Raw genomic sequence first — 15,673 nt, 5'->3', positions numbered from 1 at the left:
TTAGTAACATGTAAGAAAATCTAAGGAATCCCTTAGAAGAAATGGAGTAGCCATCATGGTCAACGAAAGAGTCCAAAATGCAGTACTTGGATGCAATCTCAAAAATGACAGAATGATCTCTGTTCGTTTCCAAGGCAAACCATTCAATATCACAGTAATCCATCTATGCCCCAACCAGTAATGCTAAAGAAGCTAAAGTTGAACGGTTCTATGAAGACCTACAAGACCTTTTAGAGCTAACACCCCCAAAAGATGTCCTTTTTATTATAGGGGACTGGAATGCAAAAGTAGGAAGTCAAGAAACACCTGGAGTAACAGGCAAATTTGGCCTTGGAATACGGAATGAAGCAGGGCAAAGGCTAATAGAGTTTTGCCAAGAGAATGCACTGGTCATAGCAAACACCCTCTTCCAACAACACAAGAGAAGACTCTACAGTGGGCATCACCAGATGGTCAACAGCGAAATCAGACTGACTATATTCTTTGCAGCCAAAGATGGAGAAGCTCTATACAGTCAGCAAAAACAAGACTGGGAGCTGACTGTGGCTCAGATCATGAACTCCTTATTGCCAAATTCAGACTCAAATTGAAGAAAGTAGGGAAAACCACTAGACCATTTAGGTATGACCTAAATAAAATTCCTTATGATTATACAATGGAAATGAGAAATAGATTTAAGGGACTAGATCAGATAGATAGAGTGTCTGATGAACTATGGACGGAGGTTCCTGACATTGTACAGGAAACAGGGATCAAGACCATCCTCATGGAAAAGAAATGAAAAAAAGCTAAATGGCTGTCTGGGGAGGCCTTACAAATAGCTGTGAAAAGAAGAGAAGTGAAAAGCAAAGGAGAAAAGGAAAGACATAAGCATCTGAATGCAGAGTTCCAAAGAATAGCAAGGAGAGATAAGAAAGGCTTCCTCAGCGATCAATGCAAAGAAATAGAGGAAAACAACAGAATGGGAAAGACTAGAGATCTCTTCAAGAAAATTAGAGATACCAAGGGAATATTTCATGCAAAAATGGGCTTGATAAAGGACAGAAATGGTATGGACCTGACAGAAGCAGAAGATATTAAGAAGAGGTGGCAAGAATACACAGAAGATCTGTACAAAAAAGATCTTCATGCCCCAGATAATCACAATGGTGTGATCACTCACCTAGAGTCAGACATCCTGGAATGTGAAGTCAAGTGGGCCTTAGAAAGCATCACTACAAACAAAGCTAGTGGAGGTGATGGAATTCCAGTTGAGCTATTTCAAATCCTGAAAGATGATGCTGTGAAAGTGCTGCACTCAATATGCCAACAAATTTGTGAACTTCAGCAGTGGCCACAGGACTAGAAAACATCAGTTTTCATTCCAGTCCCAAAGAAAAGCAATGCCAAAGAATGCTCAAACTACCACACAATTGCTCTCATCTCACATGCCAGTAAGTAATGCTCAAAATTCTCCAAGTCAGGCTTCAGTGATACATGAACCGTGAACTTCCAGATGTTCAAGCTGGTTTTAGAAAAGGCAGAGGAACCAGAGATCAAACTGCCAACATCCACTGGATCATGGAAAAAGCAAGAGAGCTCCAGAAAAGCATCTATTTCTGCTTTATTGACTATGCCCAAGCCTTTGACTGTGTGGATCACAATAAACTGTGGAAAATTCTGACAGAGATGGGAATACCAGACCACCTGATCTGCCTCTTGAGAAACCTATAGCAGGTCAGGAAGGAACAGTTAGAACTGGACATGGAACAACAGACTGGTTCCAAATCAGTAAAGGAGTACGTCAAGGCTGTATATTGTCACTCTGCTTGTTTAACTTATATGCAGAGTACATCATGAGAAATGCTGGGCTGGAGGAAGCACAAGCTGGAATCAAGATTGCCAGGAGAAATATTAATAACCACAAATATGCAGATGACACCACCCTTATGGCAAAAAGTGAAGAGGAACTAAAAAGTCTGTTGATGAAAGTGAAAGAGGAGAGTGAAAAAGTTGGCTTAAAGCTCAACAGTCAGAAAACGAAGATCATGGCATCTGGTCCCATCACTTCATGGCCAATAGATGGGGAAACAGTGGAAACAGTGGAAAGTTGGTTATAACTTTCCTTCCAAGGAGCATATTAAAAAGCAGAGACATTACTTTGCCAACAAAGGTCCGTCTAGTCAAGGCTATGATTTTTCCAGTAGTCATGTATGGATGTGAGAGTTGGACTGTGAAGAAAACTGAGCATCAAAGAATTGATGCTTTTGCACTGTGGTGTTGGAGAAGACTCTTGAGAGTCCCTTGGACTGCAAGGAGATCCAACTAGCCCATTCTAAAGGAGATCAATCCTGGATGTTCTTTGGAAGGACTGATGCTAAAGCTGAAACTCCAATACTTTGGCCACCTCATGTGAAGAGTTGACTCATTAGAAAAGACTCTGATGCTGGGAGGGATTAGGGGCAGGAGGAGAAGGGGACAACAGAAGATGAGATGGCTGGATGGCATCACTGACTCGATGGACCATGAGTTTATGTGAACTCTGGGAATTGGTGATGGACAGGGAGGCCTGGCGTGCTGCGATTCATGGGGTCGCAAAGAGTCGGAAACGACTGAGCAACTGAACTGAACTGAACTGAAGAAAATCTAAGAAAATTATGGTGTTAAGTCCTGTTTGATGGAATATTGAAGAGGTATTGAAATCTCTAGTAGAGGGTATTTCAGGTACTTACTCCTTAGCATTACCCCAAATGTCCCCAACTGACTTTTGTCTTTGGTTTAAAAAAAAAAAAAAGTTATAGGCTTCAAATTTTTGAAACTAGAGTAAATGAGGTTATACAGGGACTAGCTAGAAAAAAACATGAGTAAATATTTTTCTAGAAAGAACTTGTAAAACACAATTGGAAACCCGAAATCCTAAAGTTCTGGATCTCAGATGAGTTTAGGAATCTCCTGGGATGTGCTTTGAATCTGAGGAAATGGGATATGGTAGAGAGAAATAGGGCACATAGATAAAGCAAGATAGACCATATGTTGATCATTTCTGATGTTGGGCAATGGGACGTGGGAATTACTCCCTCTACTTTTATAAGTGCATAACATTTTCCATAATAAAGGGGACTTCTTTAATGTTAAGAGGAAAAAAGGTACAATTTTTATTTTCTCTCCCTAAAGTCAAGAACTGATAAAGAATAGTCATTTTAATCACAGTGTACTCTCTCGGAAGATATAGCTTCCTATCACATTGTTTGCATGTTTACCTCTATATTTTAATTTTAATAATTCTAGCAAATTTTTTACTCTTGATCACTAAATAAAAGTCTGGAAGGATGGGTAGGAAGTAAGGAAGAAGGAAAAAAGAAAAGATGGAGATAGAAAGAAAACCCCCCAACAGAGATTTTTAAGTACAGAGTCCCAAGTTTTATTTCCAGGAATTTGATTGACTACATCTAGAATGAGGTCCAGGAATTTGTATTTATACAAAGCATCCAAGTGATTTGAGACACTGTCATAATAGTATAGCTTCCCAGGTGGCTCAGTGGTAAAGAATCCACCTGCCAATGTAGGAAACACAGAAGACTCTGGGTCAGAAGATCCCCTGGAGGAGGAAATGGCAACCCACTCCAGTATTCTTGCCTGGGAAATCTCATGGACAGAGGAGCCTGGCGGGCTAGTCCATGGAGTCTCAAAGAGTTGGACACAGCTGAGCATGGACATTCGTTCGTAGTGATATGGCTTGATAAACTGGTACACACAGTACTTCTAGATGGGGGATAAAACAAAAATAGTTCAAAGGAAAACTGAGCTATATATGTGTCTAATTCTTTAATGATAAGAACATTCTTAGAAATCATTAAGGAAGACAAATAAACCACTGGCAAAAGGAACAAGTATAAAAACAGGTAGTGCACTAAAAAGGACGTGAAAGTGGCCTATACTTATACTTGCTCTCACTAAGTCTTACTAGATTTATTTATTTATTTTCTTGGCTGCACCATGTGGCATGGGATCTTTATTCCAAGACCAGCAATCAAACCTGAGTCCCTGCATTGAAAAGCACAGTTTTAATTGCTGGACTGCCAGGGAAGTTCCCTTGATCCCACTAACTCTTAAGAATATGCAAATTTAAATAGCAAGGATGAGAAAAAATGTCTACGATAAGTGTTGATAATCAGAGAAGATGGTCACTGATGATACCAAAGGAGAGACCAGACATGGAAGCCAGTTCACAGATGAAGATGGTTGATCTTTTTATCTGAATTCAAATTTACCTAGACATTCTACTTTTTACTTGCTAAATCTGACAATTCACCATCTGTATAAGATGAGAAAGATTTTTTAAAAAAACAAAACGACTGCCCAGTGCTAGCTAAAGAGTGAGGAAACATCTGCTTTCATACACTGGTGAGATTATAAATTGGTTTGACATTTTGGAGGATAATTTGGCAGTGTCTACTAAAATACTCTTTGAGCCAGCAATCTCACTTTTAAAATTTACATTTGTACACCTAACTTTTTATTGAAGCAGTTAGTTTTAAGAAGGTATTATTTAGAAACATTTACTCAAATATGCAAGGATGTTCACTGCAGTATTGTTTACATATCAAAAAACTGGAAACAAGGTAAATGCCCATCAATAAGAGTGTCATAAATTATGATATCATGATATGGTGGACTCCCCTGTAGCTATCAAAATGGATAAAGCACATGTGTATGCTGTGACATGAAAAATACCTGGATTATAGTGGTTGGTTAGCAAAAATTCATGTCGATGCATGGCAAAAACTGCCACAATATTGTAAAGTAATTAACCTCCAATTAAAATAATTAATTTAAAAGAAAAAGAAAACAAAAAGACAATTTGCAAAACAGTGTTCATGATTCCGTTTTTTTGTAAATAATATTACATTAGTGTATAGAGAGAAGACTTGGAGGAGACAATAGGAAAAGGAATGGGATTATCACTATCTACATTACATGTGTGCAGAATTTTTTACAATAACAGTGCATTTTATTTTAAAATAGTTTCAAAGAGAATTTTAAAATAGCTTAAAACTTATATGAAAAGGAAAAATTGATGTGTTTTTAATTTTTTTTGGAGTATAGTTGATTTACAATGTTGTGTTACTTCCTGCTGTATAGAAACCGTTATCTTTTCATTATCAGAACATTGCTTCCTATGAACCAGATTATTATGAAGCATCATGTGGCATTCAGAGAAATGAAATTCACATGTGACCTCTAAATGAAGCAAGAAACTCTTGGGGCAGGGCTTCTTCTGGAACTCTGCTGAAGGAGCTTATGGGTAAGGTCCTTGCTCTTCAGTACATCACCCAGTAAATGAGATAAATAACATTGTGATCCTGATGCAAAAATAGGTAGTGGGGTTTATCTGTCTTCTGTCCCAGCCTGGACTGTCTGCTCTGGATTCTTAATTTCTTTAGTTATATTTAAAATGCATTTATTTATTTAATATATTTGGCTCTCTGAGTCTTAATTGCAGCATGCAAACTCTTAGTTGTGGCTTGTGGAATCTAGTTCCCTGACCAGGGATTGAACCCAGTCCCCCTGCATTGAGAGCATGGAGTCTTAGCCACTGGACCACCAGGGAAGTCCTTCTTTAGTTATATTTAATTAAAACAATTTTTAATGAATTAACTACCTAGATTCCAGTAGCCTGTGTAATATGCTCCATGACATCCCCAACTCTAGGTAGCATCCCCCACCCAATGTTTACTTTCTCACTTTCACTTTCTACCCTTCCTGGCTTACCTGCTCTCTGCTTCACCAGGCTTCATTGCTCTTCAGTAAATCCTTATCTACCCCTAGTGAATTCCTCATCCATGCTGTTTGAAAATTTTCAGTCAACTGAATCACCACTCCCCTTATTCACAAAATTAATAGAGTCATAAAACTGGAAAGGTAGCTTAGAAAACATCTAACTCAATTCCCTCATTTGGTGAAAGAGAAAAACTGGCTTAAAACTCAAAATTCAATAAAAGAAGATCAGGACTGGCATCCAGTCCTATCACTTCATGGCAAATAGATGAGGAAACAATGAAAACAGTGACAGACTTTATTTTTTTAGGCTCCAAAATCACTGCAGATGGTAACTGCAGCCATGAAATTAAAAGACGCTTCTTGGAAGAAAAGCTATGATCAACCTAGACAGCATATTAAAAAGCAGAGACATTACTTTGCCAACAAAGGTCTGTCTAGTCAAAGCTATGGTTTTTCCAGTAGTCCTGTGTGGATGTGTAAAGCAAGATGAGCGCTGAAGAATTGATGCTTTTGAACTGTGGTGCTGAAGAAGTCTCTTGAGAGTCCCTTGGACTGCAAGAAGATCAAACCAGTCCATCCTAAAGGAAATCAGTCCTGAATATTCATTGGAAGGACTGATGCTGAAGCTGAAGCTCCAATACTTTGGCCATCTGATGCGAAGACCTGACTCATTAGAAAAGATCCTGATGCTGGGAAAGAGTGAAGGTAGCAGGAGAAGGGGACGACAGAGGATAAGATGGTTGGATGGCATCACTGGCTCTATGGACATGAGTTTGAGTAAGCTCTGGGAGTTGGTAATGGACAGGGAAGCTTGGTGTGCTGCAGTCCATGGAGTCTCAAAGAGTCAGACACTACTTAGCGACTGAGCTGAACTGGAAGTCTTGCCAATATTAAATGACTTGCAAAGTCACACAATCCACTGGGGCCAGAGGTAGAATTTGAACTCAATATCCATTGACTGAGGAGTCATGGTACATCACTGTACAGCTCCACTAAGGCTTAGAAGAGAGGGTATGAGTTGATAGTTTACTTGGAGAAGAGCTTTTCAAGAAGGAAGGAATCTAAGTTGCAGTATACACTGATAGTGATACAGTCCAAGCCCTATCATCATTTTTTTGGTTTATTCCCCTTCCAGTTTATCTAGTCAAATCATGATCTCAAAATTAATCAGAATTGTCACCCCTACTTGGTTTAATAATACGCATGAATTGAAACCACAAGTCTATTTACTCTTATTGTGCACATCAGCAGATGACCTCAATTCTTATGTCATCAAGATCATGGATGCCATTCAAACTGACCCTGTAAACGTCTAGCCATACAAAATCTCTCTTTGTTTTCACCAAATCCTCCTTTCTTTCATCTCCCTAATGTTCTTCTCATCTGTAGTTGTGGTTTCAGTTTGTACTATATACTACTGCAAATTTATAATTAGGGGAAAATCACTTCACTTTCCTGAGCCTCAGTTTAGTGTGAATATGACTGGACTACTCACCTCATGCAATTAAGTGAAATAGCATATATAAATATACTTTGAATGGTGGGAATAAAGACCATCATAATGTTAGCAGCTGCTCATAGAAATCCTCAACAAAATACTAGCAAACTAAATCCAGCAACATATAGAAAGAATTAAGTGATCTCATGATCAAGCGGAATTTATTTCAGGAATACAAAGTTGGCTCAGCATATAAAAATCAATCTGTGACCAACAGGGGACCAGTCTGGGTGTCCTGCAGGCCCCAGAGGGTGTAAAGTTGGGGCAGCAATTGGGGAGGAGGCACAGGGCCAGCCTGGATGTACCCCTGCAGGACTGGGGCTCCCCAGAACCACCTAGTGGAGACATGTAGGTGCCTCGGGGCCAATCCCCTGCAACAGCCACAGATATATGGATGTGCTGGGTGGGAAGGAACTGGATGTGGTGTGAATGGGAGTCCCCCCAACTCCCGGTTGGGGCAGCCACTCTGTAGCCAGATAGGGTCTGGACTTTGCAGAAGGGGATGGGTGGGAATTGACGAGCAGAGCTGGGGACCGGGAGGGTCGGAAGGGCAGGCAGTGAGCAAAAGGGCCATACCCTGGCTGAGGTGGCCTCCCCAGAAGCTGCAGATCAGAGTCAAGAAATGAATAGATCACTGTCCCATCAAATAGCACAAAGGGTACATCCTTCACAGGCGCTACATGGGAAAGCTAGAAGATGGAACAGAGTTTGACAGCACCCTGCCCCAGAACCAACCATTTGTCTTCTCTCTGGGCACAGGCCAGCTTATCAAGGGCTGGGACCAGGGGCTGCTAGGGATGTGTAAGGGGAAAAGCAGAAGCTGGTGATTCCATCAGAGCTGGGTTATGGAGCACGGGGAGCTCCCCCAAAGATTCCAAGTGGTGCAACCTTGGTGTTCTAGGTGGAGCTGCTCAAAATCCAGCGATGTTCAGAACTGTAGCCAAACTGGAGAGGGGAGATGGAGAGGCCCCCATCATGGACCAGGCTGTTTAAAGAAAGAAAAACACCTTAACCCCCTCCTCCCCCAAAAAAGTCAGTCTGTGAAATACACTGTTATGGGCTGAATGGTATATGAACTCAAAGTTCATATATTGAAGTCTTAACCCCTAGGACTTCAGTATGTGACTGTATTTGGAGATCAGGTCTTTGAATGGGGTAATTAAATTAAAATGAGGTCATTAGGGCAGGTCCTAACCCAATATGACTGGGTTCTTGTAAAAAGAGATTAGGGAGACCATGGGAAGACACAGGGAGAAGATGGTCATCTGCAAGCCAGGGAGAGAAGCCTCCGAAGAAACCAACCCTGTCAACAGCTTGACCTCAGATGTCTAGCCTCCAGAAGTATGAGAAAACTTTCTGTTTTTTAAGTCACTCAGTCCATGGTAATTTGTTATGGCAGCCCTAGCCAACTAATATATACACCATATTAACAGAATAAAAGACAAAAGCCACATATGATCATCTCTATAGAGGCAGAAAGAGCATTTGACAAAATACAATACCTTCCTAAGATAAAAACTTTCAACAAACTAGGGATATAAGGAAACTTCCTCATCCTGATAAAGGGCATTTATGAAAAACCCACAGTTAATATCATACATCATTGTGAAAGACTGGACGCTTTTCCCCGTAAGATCAGAAACAAAACAATTATGTTTGCTTTCACCGTATCCGTTCAGCATTGTACTACTGGAGATTACACTTGAGGCAGTTAGGTAAGAAAATGAAAGAAACGGCATCTAGATGAGAAAAGAAGAGGTAAAGCTACCTCTATTTGCAGATAACATGTTCTCATACCTAGAAACTCCCAAGAAATACACATACACATAGGTATTAGAGCTAATAAATGAGTTTAGCAAGGTTGCAAGACACAAGATCAATATACAAAAATCAGTTATATTTCAATATACTAGTGATGAACTGAAAATAAAGAAAACAATTCCATTTATAATAGTATCAAAAAGATTGAAATACTTAGGAATATGACACCTAAAGCTTAACTAACTAAAGAAAAAAAAATAGATCAATTGGACTGTATCATTAAAAACTTTTATACTTTAAAGGACACTATCAAGAGAATAAAAAGACAACTCTTTTCTGGGAGAAAATACTTGCAAACTATATATCTGAAAAAGACACCATTTAAAAATTGGGGAAAATATTTGAGTAGGCATTTCTCTAAAGAAGAAATAAAGATGGCCAATAAGCACATGAAAAGGTGTGCTTTTGGGGGTAATATATATTCATCATTTATCATAAGGGAAATCAGAATCAAAATGATATATCAGTTCATAGCCACTGCTGCTGCTGCTGCTAAGTCGCTTCAGTCATGTCCGACTCCGTGCAACCCCATAGACAGCAGCCCACCAGGCTCCCCCGTCCCTGGGATTCTCCAGGCAAGAACACTGGAGTGGGTGGCCGTTTCCTTCTCCAATGCATGAAGGTGAAAAGAGAAAGTGAAGTTGCTCAGTCATGTCTGACTCTTAGCGACCCCATGGACTGCAGCCTACCAGGCTCTTCCACCCATGGGATTTTCCAGGCAAGAGCACTAGAGTGGGGTGCCATTGCCTTCTCCATCAGTCACTAGAATCACTGTAATAAAAAATCAGGCAATAAAAAGTGTTTGCAAAGGTGTGAAGAAATTGAAACGCTCATGTACTGTTGATGAGAATGTTAAATGGTGCAGCTGCTAAGGAAAATAGTTTGGGAGTTCCAGAAAATTAAACATAGTGCTCTAGCAGTTCTACTCCTTGGTATATACCTAAAAGAATTGTAAATATAGGTTCACACAAAAACTTGAACCTGACTGTTTACAGCAGCATGATTCATAATAGCCCAAAGTGGAAACATCCCAAATGTCTATCAGCTGATGAATGAATAAATCAAACATGGTATATCAATATAATGGGTTATTATTCAGAATTAAAATGAATAAAATGCTGAAAATTTCTATAGTGTGGATGAACCTTGTTAACATTATGCTAAATGAAAGATGTCAGGCACAAAAGCCACATATTGTATCATCCCACTTATATGGAATGTCCAAAATAGGCAAATCCACAGAAGTAGAAAGTGATTAGGGGTTACCAGGGGAAGGGGTATGGGAGGTGGGGAGTGATGGAGAAAGGATTTCTTTGGGGGATGATGAAACTGTTCTGGTATTAGATCATGGTGATGGTTGTAGAACCTCGTGAATAAAAGTTACTGACCTGTACACTTTATGGTATGTGAATTATATCTTAATTTTAAAAAGTAACAATGCTAAGTGTTATCATTTACTGAATGCGTCATGGCCCCACACTTAGCTGAAGACAGCCTAGTGAGTGCATGTCTTTCTTCCTACTTAACAAATAAGAAAACCTACGTTTGCGGAGATTAGGTGCTTTGCCAAGGAAGCACCTGAGCCGAGACATTTGAGCTGAAACTCAGGTCTAATTCTGAAGACCCAGAGTTTAATCACTCCCAACACCAGGCTACCCTGATCAAAGATTAATAGTTCCCATTACAGAACTCTGCTCAAGCGGCAACCTGGAGGGGCAGGGAGTTTGGAGGAGAATAGATACATGTGTAAGTGTGACTGAGTCCCTTCACTGTCCACCTGAAACTATCACAACATTGTTAATTCATTACATACCCCAATACAAAATAAAAAGTTAAAAAAATAATTATAAGGAAAGAATAAAATCTGACTCACACACGCAAAAAATAGTTCCTGTTACATATCTGATAATACTCAAAGAGAATATTTATATGTGTGCATATATATAAACATTACTTCAATATATATATGCCATACCAATATATAGAAAATATGCAATAATATAGAGGTAGTATATATATGCAATAACATGTATACTATTATTATACTATATAATATGAAGTATATATTGATATGTAGTATATAATATATATTATATAATAATATAATATTTATTACCCACAGTTCAGTTCAGTTCAGTCGCTCAGTTGTGTCCGACTCTTTGCGACCCCATGAATCACAGCACGCCAGGCTTCCCTGTCCATCACCAACTCCCGGAGTTCACTCAGGCTCACGTCCATCGGGTCACTGATGCCATCCAGCCATCTCATCCTCTGTCGTCCCCTTCTCCTCCTGCCCCCAATTCCTCCCAGCATCAGAGTCTTTTCCAATGAGTCAACTCTTCGCATGAGGTGGCCAAAGTACTGGAGTTTCAGCTTTAGCATCATTCCTTCCAAAGAAATCCCAGGGCTGATCTCCTTCAGAATGGACTGGTTGGATCTCCTTGCAGTCCAAGGGACTCTCAAGAATCTTCTCCAACACCACAGTTGAAAAGCGTCAATTCCTTGGTGCTCAGCCTTCTTCACAGTCCAACTCTCATATCCATACATGACTACTGGAAAAACCATAGCCTTGACTAGAAGGACCTTAGTTGGCAAAGTAATGTCTCTGCTTAATCAATCTTAAAAAATCAAGTCAATGCAATAGAAAAATGGGCAAAAAATATGATCAAGTAATTCACAAAAGGAAAAGTGCAAATGGTGGTCAAACATTTGAAAAGATGTGTGAACTCAGTAGTATTCAGAGAAATGCAGATTAATATAAGACTGTTCGCATTTGTTATAATGAAAACATTTAAAGATTTCTAGGATACAATGTCACGGAGAGTGAAGGGAAATTGGTATTCATACATTGTTCAGTTCGGTTCAGTTCAGTTCAGGACCACCCTGTCCAATCTTCTAGAATAGGGCTCCACAATGTTTTCTGAAAAAGACTAGATGTAAATATTTTAGGCTTTGAGGGCTATATACCCTCTGTCACTGCTGCACAGCCCTGCTGTTGTAGCATGAAAGCATTTATTTTGAAATAGATGAGCACTGTCTTCCAATGAAAATGTGTTTAATGACATTGAAATTTGAATGTCATATAAATTTTATATCACATAATTCTTTCCTTCTTTTTTTTCAAACATAACCCATTATATTGATATACCATGTTTGATTTATTCATTCATCAGCTGATAGACATTTGGGATGTTTCCACTTTGGGCTATTATGAATCATGCTGCTGTAAACAGTCAGGTTCAAGTTTTTGTGTGAACCTATATTTACAATTCTTTTAGGTATATACCAAGGAGTAGAACTGCTAGAGCACTATGTTTAATTTTCTGGAACTCCCAAACTATTTTCCTTAGCAGCTGCACCATTTAACATTCACAAGCCATACAAAAAGAGGCAGAAGACCAGATGCAGCCATGGGGCCACAGTTTGCTGATCCTTTTAATATTTCCAAGATGAGGAATATACATGAGTTGCCAACCCCAAGAGGGAGCTCTAGGATTTGTTCTGTGAATTCAGAGTAAAAACCTGATTGGGCCTTTATAAATGTTCCCAGGTAACTAAGTTAGTCCAAGTTACTCTATACAGTACAGATTTGCTGAAGAATTGGAATCAAAAGCACATGAACTTATTCTTTCAATTTAATTTCACCAATGCTTGTCAACTCGCTGTTCCATGAGTGGCTACAAAAGTATTAAATCATGAGGAATTCATTTCCTAACCTAAACTCATTTTCATTTAGAGTTTTCCTTCACTCTGATATCCATCATCAGAGCCTTGGGGCCATAGCCAGCTGGGAGATTTTCAGAGTTTATCTTGTCCAATAGAATCGACCACTTTATTTTCCTTGAAATATCTTTCTCCTTTCATGATTTTTACTGTGTTGTTTCTTTTTTTCACCAATCCTTTCAGCAGTGTTCTTCAGTCTCTTTTAGTGTTTCCTCTTACTGTGTTTATTCTGTATTTTCTATTCTCTGGGGTTCTGTCTTGAACTAGCAATTTTTTTTTTCTCACTTACCCATAGCTTCAAACACTTTTTATGCTGACTGTCTTAGGCCTGGATTTCTAGTCCAAATTCTCATGCTGAACTCCAGACTTTACATTCATTTATTTCCTAAAGTATATTTGGGTGTTCTGTGAACATCTCTATTGAGCATGTCCAAAACTGAAGTTATCATCTTCCATCCCTATCTTTTCCCCATCATGAACTCACTGCTTTCATAGATAGCATCAGTGCCAGTCTAGTTTCCCATGTTGTTAAGGGTAGACAGGCTTTTCGCATGGCAGGCTCCTCTGGTGAGAACTACAATCTCTACTGTACTCACAGAGGTGAGTCCTGTGGCCCTTGCCCCTGGCTAGAAATGATTGGATTTATCTGACTCAGATTATCTCCTGGGATTATCTTCACCATTACTGGTGCTTGAACTATAGCTGGTGCATCTATGTGCATGGAGAGGAATTTGAAAGTTGATCTACAGACAGAAGTTGAAGTTGATACACAAAGAAAAGCAGAAAGAGTAGGAGAAATGGCTTAGATAATCTTGATTTGATCAAGACCATACCAAAGAAAAAGAAATGCAAAAAGGCAAAAGGGTAATCTGAAGAGGTCTTACAAATAGCTGAGTAAAGAAAAAAAGCAAAAGGCAAAGGAGAAAAGGAAAGACATAAGCATCTGAATGCAGAGTTCCAGAGAAGAGCAAGGAGAGATAAGAAAGCCTTCCTCAGCGGTCAATGCAAAGAAATAGAGGAAAACAACAGAATGGGAAAGACTAGAGATCTCTTCAAGAAAATTAGAGATACCAAGGGAACATTTCATGCAAAGATGGGCTCGATAAAGGACAAAAATGGTATGGACCAAACAGAAGCAGAAGATAAAGAAGAGATGGCAAGAATACACAGAAGAACTATACAAAAAAGATCTTCATGACCCAGATAATCACAATGGTGTGATCACTCACCTAGAGTCAGACATCCTGGAATGTGAAGTCAAGTGGGCCTTAGAAAGCATCACTACAAACAAAGCTAGTGGAGGTGATGGAATTCCAGTTGAGCTATTTCAAATCCTGAAAGATGATGCTGTGAAAGTGTTGCACTCAATATGCCAGCAAATATGGAAACCTCAGCAGTGGCCACAGGACTGGAAAAGGTCAGTTTTCATTCCAATCCCAAAGAAAGGCAATGCCAAAGAATACTCAAACTACCATACCGTTGCACTCATCTCACAAGCTAGTAAAGTAATGCTCAAAATTCTCCAAGCCAGGCTTCAGCAATATTGTGAACCGTGAACTTCCAGATGTTCAAGCTGGTTTTAGAAAAGGCAGAGGAACCAGAGATCAAATTGCCAACATCCACTGGATCATCAAAAAAGCAAGAGAGTTCCAAAAAAACATCTACTTCTCTTTTATTGACTATGCAAAGCCTTTGACTGTGTGGATCACAACATCTTCAAAAGATGAGAATACCAGACCACCTGACCTGCCTCCTGAGAAATCTGTATGCAAGTGAGGAAGCAACACTTAGAACTGGACATGAAACAACAGACTGGTTCCAAATCAGGAAAGGAATATGTCAAAGCTGTATATTATCACCCTGCTTATTTAACTTATATTCAGAGTACATCATGAGAAATATTAGGCTGGATGAAGCACAAGCTGGAATCAAGATTGCCGGGAGAAATATTAATAACCACAAATATGCAGATGACACCACACTTACAGCAGAAAGTGAAGAAGAACTAAAGAGGCTCTTTTTGGTTTTTAATTTAATTTTTTTATTTTTTAATTTTTTAAATTTTTATTTTTACTTTACAATACTGTATTGGTTTTGTAATTTAATTTTTTTTTAAAAAGCCTGTTGAAAGTGAAAGAGGAGAGTGAAAAAGTTGGCTTAAAGCTCAGCATTCAGAAAACTAAGATCATAGCATCTGGTCCCATCACTTCATGGCAAATAGAAGAGGAAACAACGGAAACAGTGACAGCCTCCTTTTTTGGGCTCCAAAATCACTGCAGATGGTGACTGCAGCCATGAAATTAAAAGACATTTGCTCCTTGGAAGAAAAGCTAATACCAACCTAGACAGCATATTAAAAAGCAGAGACATTACTTTGCCGACAAAGGTCCATCTAGTCAAAGCTATAGTTTTTTCAGTAGTCATGTATGTTTGTGAGAGTTGGACTATAAAGAAAGCTGAGTGCTGAAGAATTGATTCTTTTGAACTGTGGTGTTGGAGAAGACTCTTGAGAGTCCCTTGGACTGCAAGGAGATCCAACTAGTCCATCCTAAAAGAAATCTGTCCTGAATATCCATTGAAAGAGTCAGAATGGCTGTGATCCAAAAGTCTACAAGCAATAAATGCTGGAGAGGGCGTGGAGAAAAGGGAACCCTCTTACACTGTTGGTGGGAATGCAAACTAGTACAGCCACTATGGAGAACAGTGTGGACACTCCTTAAAACTGGAAATTGAACTGCCTTATGACCCAGCAATCCCACTGCTGGGCATACACACCGAAGAAAGCAGAATTGAAAGAGACACATGTACCCCAATGTTCATCGCAGCACTGTTTATAATAGCCAGGACATGGAAGCAACCTGTCCATCAGCA

At 39.4% G+C, this 15,673-nt stretch overlaps 1 pseudogene; it reads left to right on the top strand.

The window, feature by feature from the left end:
* Positions 1–7,938: 7,938 nt before the first annotated feature.
* LOC138435195 (peptidyl-prolyl cis-trans isomerase FKBP2 pseudogene) lies at positions 7,939–8,198 on the top strand (annotated as a pseudogene).
* Positions 8,199–15,673: the final 7,475 nt, after the last annotated feature.

This window comes from Ovis canadensis, chromosome 3, assembly GCF_042477335.2.
Source record: "Ovis canadensis isolate MfBH-ARS-UI-01 breed Bighorn chromosome 3, ARS-UI_OviCan_v2, whole genome shotgun sequence".
Lineage (NCBI taxonomy): Eukaryota > Metazoa > Chordata > Mammalia > Artiodactyla > Bovidae > Ovis > Ovis canadensis.
This window is presented reverse-complemented; position numbering and strand designations above follow the sequence as displayed.